Source organism: Lycium ferocissimum, chromosome 10, assembly GCF_029784015.1.
Source record: "Lycium ferocissimum isolate CSIRO_LF1 chromosome 10, AGI_CSIRO_Lferr_CH_V1, whole genome shotgun sequence".
NCBI lineage: Eukaryota > Viridiplantae > Streptophyta > Magnoliopsida > Solanales > Solanaceae > Lycium > Lycium ferocissimum.
In genome coordinates this window covers 15,270,943-15,277,809 of record NC_081351.1, presented here as the reverse complement: position 1 = coordinate 15,277,809, position 6,867 = coordinate 15,270,943, and positions in this window count along the sequence as shown.

The window sequence follows — 6,867 nt, the reverse complement described above, 5'->3', positions numbered from 1 at the left end:
AACAGAAACAGTGAGCAACGTAGGGAGGTGGTGAAATATTTTGAAATACGGACCGTATTTCAAAATACGGGCAGTATTCTGTGGCAGTATTTTACATTAACAAAAATAGTGAAGTCCTGACTCTCCAAGAAGTTTTCACACTTAACTCAAATTTACAGAGTGTTATATACGCGTACTCCATGTCTGAAGGTAGATCTAACTCGTAAGCCTCTTGGCCTACTCGACGCACAATCCTGTAAGGCCCAATGTATTGAGGGCTAAGCTTGCCCTTCTTACCAAATCTCATAACACCTTTTATTTGCGATACCTTCAGTAATACCCAGTCATCTACCTGAAACTCCAAGTCTCGTAGTCGATTATCTGCATATGATTTCTGGCGACTCTGAGCAACCAATAGCCTTTCCTGAATGAGCTTAAACTTCTCAAATGCTTGCTGAATCAAATATGGTCCTATCAGCTTAGATTCCCTAACCTCAAACCATCTAATAGGTGATCTGCACTTCTATCCATATAGGGATTTATACGGAGCCATCTGAATATTGGAATGGTAGCTATTATTATACGCAAACTCGATAAGCAACAAATGATCATCCCAGCTACCTCTGAAGTCTATCATACATGCTGGTAACATATCCTGGAGCATCTGAATCGTATGCTCAGCTTCTTTGTCTGTCTAGGGATGGAATGATGTACTAAGACTTTCCTGTGTCCCCAATCCCTAATGGAAAGACTTCCAGAAGTTAGTTGTGAACTGTGCACCCCTATCCGAGATAATAGATATTGGACCACCATGAAGTCATACTATCTCCTTAATGTATAACTTCGCATAATCCTCTGTTGAATAAGTAGTCCTGACAGGCAAAAAATGGGCTGATTTTGTAAGTTTTTCAATAATCACCTATATGGAATCGAACTTTCGTTGAGAACGGGGCAAGCCTGTAATGAAATCCATATTAATCGCTTCCCATTTACAATTTGGAATCTTAATAGCTTGCAATAACCCGTCAGGCTTCGGATGCTCAATCTTAACCTGCTGACAATTAGGGCACTTAGCTACGAACTCAGCTATATCTTTCTTCATCTTGTCCCAGCAAGAACTTTCTTGATATCATGATAACTCTTCGTCGACCCCAGATAAATAGAGTAACGGGAATACTGAGCCTCGCCCATAATCTGGCGACGTAACCCTGCAATACCAGGAACACATAATCTGCCTCGACATATAAGAATTTCATCTCCAGAAATCACAAATAGTGTCTCCTTCTTCTGAGAAGCTGTATCTCTATAATGGACTAGCATAGGATCTTCATACTGATGTTCTTTAACCTCCGCTACTAAAGAAGACGTCGCTGAATCCTGAATAGTAACTCCTGCATCACCTGAGTCCAATAATCGAACTCATGGACTGGCTAACTGATGAAGCTCATGAGCTAACTCTCTTTTCTCTGGTGGCAAGTAAGATATGCTACCCATAGATTTGCGGCTAAGGGCATTGGCTACTACATTCGTTTTCCCCGGATGATATTGGATATCAACATCATAATCTTTTAATAGCTCTAACCATCGCCTCTGCCATAAATTCAACTCCTTCTGCTTAAAGATTTACTGAAGGCTCTTATGGTCAGTATAGATAACAACATGAACACCATATAAGTAATGCCTCCACATCTTCAATGCGTAAATCACCGCAGCTAACTCTAAATCATGGGTCGGGTAATTCTTCTCGTGCTTTCTCAACTGCCTCGAAGCATAAATAATAACCCTACCGTGCTGCATCAACACACAACCTAATCTGAAGCCTGAAGTGTCACAATATATAGCACAACCCTCTGGTCCCTTTGAAAGTGTCAGAACTGGCGTTGAAGTTAACCTGTCCGTCAACTCTTGAAAACTCCACTCACAAGTGTCTGTCCACTAGAACTTAGCTGATTTCTGAGTCAGTTTCGTCAATAGTGCTAAAAGAGAAGAAAATCCCTCTACGAACCTCCTGTAATAACCTGCCAACCATAGAAAACTATAAACCTCTGTGGGTATCGTGGGTCTAGGCTAAGTCTTCACGGCCTCTATCTTCTGCGTATTAACCCTGATGCCCTTATCTGAAATAATGTGACTAAGAAAATCCACAGAGGTCAACCAGAACTCATATTTTGAGAACTTCGCATACAACTTATGAAAGAACACTGAGTACAGCACGCAAATGATCTGCATGCTCAGTCGCTGATCGAGAATAGACTAGGATATCGTCAATAAACATAATCACGAACAGATCTAGGAAGGGCCTGCATATGCTATTCATCAAATCCATAAATATTGCTGGGGCTTTGGTTAAATCGAATGACATCACACGAAACTCAAAGTCACCATATCTGGTTCTGAAAGCTATCTTCAGAATATCTTTCTCTCTGACCCTAACCTGATAGTAACCTGACCTCAGATCTATCTTTAAAAAACATCTGGCTCCCTGCAACTGATCAAATAAATCACCAATCCTCGGGAGCGGATACTTGTTCTTTATCATCACATTATTCAACTACCTATAGTCAATACACATTTGCAAGAAGCCATCCTTCTTTCTTACAAATAACACTGGTGCTCCCATTAGTGATGTACTAGGTCTAATAAAGCCTTTCTCGAGCAAGTCCTTCAACTGCTCTTTCAATTTCCTCAGTTCTGCAGGGGCCATTCTATAAGGAGGAATAGATATTGGCTGAGTATCTGGTAGTACATCGATAGAAAAGTCAATCTCCCGCTTTGGCGGGATGCCTGGAAGCTTATATAGAAACACATCTGGGAATTCATTAACTACTGGAATAGATTGATGGGTCGGTGGTTCTGCTTCTGCATTCTGAACTCGGACTATATGATAAATACAGCCCTTTGCAATCATCTTTCTTGCCTTGAGATAGGAAATAAACATACCTCTCAGCGACGCTGCATTACTCTTCCATTCTAAGACTGGCTCACCTGGAAACTAAAATCGAACCATCTTGGTTCTGTAATCAACATTAGCATAACAAGAGGCTAAGCAGTCTATTCCCATAATAACATCGAAATCCACCATATCTAACTCAATCAAATCAGCTACCGTATGACGACTACAAACTATGACTATACAACTTCTATATACCCGTCTAGCTATCACTGGATCACCAACAGGTATAGACACCTCAAAGGGTCTAATCGACTCGGGTTTCACCCCAAACTTACCAGAAATAAAAGGAGTGACATATGACAACATAGAACCTATATCTATCAATGCATATACATCATGGGAGGAGACTGATAATATACCTATAACAACATCAGGTGATGACTCAAGATCCTATCGACCAATTAAAGTATAAATGCAGTTCTGAGGACCGCACGAGCTAAACGCTCCACATCTGCCTCTACCACAACCAATTGATATCTGAGAACCCTGCTCTGAAGGGCATACTGATAATGAAAAACTTGTTGCAGATCCTGCCGGCCGAACCGTACCTCTGTCACCCCTCGTCGGACACTCTCTCATAATATGGCCTGGATAGACACAAGCATAGCAAACATCTGAACCCAAATGATACTGCCCAGCATGCAACTTACCACACTGAGTACATCGTGGCAAAGGGGGCCTCATTTGGCCTGAATGACCCCTATACTGAGAACCGGAGGCTTTGGAACCCTGATACAGTCCTGAATAGGTAGATCGATGAAACCTCTGGCCTGTGAACTATGGAGGCGCACTAGCCGCTGGGTGGGTTGAATGCCTAGAATACTGCTGGCTCTGACTACCCCTAAACTCACTGAAAGAACCTGAAGATATAGCTCTATTACCCTAGCCCCTATCACGCTCACGCTCAGCCCTCTGCTGCTGCTTACGCTCCTCGAGGCCCTGAGCGTATGCTTAAATATGAGAAATATCCATACCTGTCTGAAGTGAGGCCATTATGCAGTCATCAATCAGATGCGGTCCCAAACCAATCACGAACCGGTGAACCCAATCCTCCATCTCAACTACAATAGTGAGAGCATACCTAGCTAATGAATCAAAGCAAAGACTGTACTCCCGAACGCTCATGTTCCCATGACTAAGGTTAAGAAACCTATCAACTCGGGCCCATCGGATCTCTGGTGGCAAATAGTGACGAATGAAAGTGAACTCCTGCCATACTACTAGGGGGGCATTCTCTCCCCTAGATAACTCCTAGGTCTCATACCACTGAACGGCCATATCCCTCAGTTTATAAGAATCCAACTGTACAGACTCAGTATCAGTAGTGTGCATCACCCTTAGGGTCCTTTGCATTCGATCTATAAAATTTTGTAGGTCCTCATTCGGATTCTATCCAAAGAACTCTAGAGGGTCCAAATTAATGAAATCACGAACCCTCGCACTCACAGCCCTATCAGCATGATTAACACATGTGCCCAGACGTTGGGCCTGAGCGGCCACTAACCAAGTTAATAACTGAATAGCATCTCCCATCTCCTGACCAGGTGCATCAGGTGGAGGAACTGGGGGTGCTGCAGCTGGAGCTGGAGCTCCTCTAAGCTTCTCTATAGAGGGCGGAGTATGAGAGGTCTGAGATGGAACCTCACTCTGCAGCTCATTCCGGCCCCTAGTAACCCGTGGCACTCGATTGGTAGCCTCATCTGCTACTTATTTGCCCTTCTGGGCAGCTGAAATCATTACACGTCATTAGGAAAATGAACTCGTACAGCACAACTCTAGCGCACGATCTAAGATAAAAAAGAAGGACAACCATCCTAAATGTCCCGCAGCCTCTTGTTTATAAGTGTGGTGCACAACATACCTATGAACAAGACACTATTAGACACGGCTTGTAGACAACCCTAGGACAAACTGCTCTGATACCAAGTTTGTCATGACCCAAACTGAAGGGCCACGATAGGCGCCCGAGCCTTACTTACCGAGCATCACTAAACATACATCTATAACATGATCATACATAAAGATGGGGCCATGAGGGCCCTCCACAAGACAACCTACAGATTGACAGAGGCAATAAGCTGTAAAAGGGGCAAGTCCAAAAGATATATATACATAACCACACTGAACATGAAGGTATAAGCCGACAAGGCTACCGTGGATGACTATACAACAAAATGAAGGCTGAAGAGGCCACATAACATCTGACTGTATCATAAATGTCCACAAGCCTCTACTAGAGTATATGTCATAACATGTCAGGACAGGGCTCCTCCATACCCATATGTATATCAAAACATCGTACCAAAACTAGACTGCAACTCCAAAACAAGAGGAGTGCTCCAATATCAGCTAAACAGGCAACCTACTTGTGCGGACCATCTCCCTGTCTACCTGAACCCGCGTGCATAAAATGCAGAGTCCCCAAGCAAAAGGACGTTGGTATGAATAATGTACCGAGTATGTAAGACATGAAAACAACATAATGCAGACATGAAAGTGATCCAAGGTAAGAGAGAATCAACCTATACATCTAAAAGCCTCTGAGGGCACAATATGCATAAGTATCGTATACGCGCGTATCTAACACCATATATATAATATATATATATATATATATATATATATATATATATATATATATATATATATATATATATATATATATAAGATGCATGAATGATAAAGAGACCATCCGAACCTATCTGAGTAACATGTCGTACCTCCGATTAACATTATGGAACTAACATCATCAACATAATGACTAAATATATATATATATATATATATATATATATATATATATATATATATATATACATTAAGACATTAAACCGTGGTTAAGCTACGTGAGTTTAAAAGGCACTTCTAAGCAAGTAGCTCATTTCAGAAAATTTGGCCGCACCTCCCCTATGACTTTCACTTCGTCCCAATTTGTTATACTATCAACAACAACCAAAATAACCAGAACAAAAACATATTTAGGTCATCACATCAATATCCAACCGAATGGAGTTCGGGACTCCCCAAAACAGTCCATTCACACAAACGTCTCAAATTAGTCCACACGTTACAACATTCAACAATTAACATAATACCAGCCGTGACTTATTCTAGCTGCACCTATTCTAGCTGCACCTACTGATTTTTAGCCAAACCACATAATGACAAGGACCCTTTAACAGCCCAATATCTACAGCTACCCAAACTGATTTTTCAAGTTATTAAAATTACATTTTCGACTTCTCTTTTCTTTCAAATCGAGCAATACAACCAACGGTACCTAATTAAGCCCATTCTCATGTAAATAAGCCATAAATTAAACTTAAAAAAAATTTCATAATACCCCAACAATGATGCAACAAGAACAACCTGCTAATCTTTTCGAAACAGATAAGTTCTAGTCTTTACGATCGAGCTACAACCTATAGAAGCTTAGATACGGGAAGGAGAGGCATAAACTTACCTTGAACTGAGTGAAACCCACAAAACCTAGGCTCCCTTCACCTAAAATTGGTCCACAACGCAGCTACAAGAAAGAGAAAGTGAAACTAGCAAGCAGTCCGGGTCTCCGAAACACTCGAAATCACTTAGAGTTTGGGTGGAATCCTTGGGAGAAAGTTGCAGGGGCTTTTCTTTGATTTATGCCCTGAAAATATAAGTGAAATAATGAAGAGGATCTTTCATTAAAAAATCCCTTATGGCTGACTCATCTAGCCCCTTTTTGGGGACTTATTTTGGTCCTTTCATTTAAGCAAGTAGGTGACACACCTACTTGTCACCTGCTTTCCCCTAATTAATTTAAATACGTGTCTCGTCCTCGTTTAATAATCATGACACGTGTTAAGTAGCTCAAGCAAGTAGGACGGAAAGTAAGTAGGTGTAGTAGGCACGTCGAGTAAGCAAGCAGCTCGTTTTATTTGCCCAAAATCTCATTT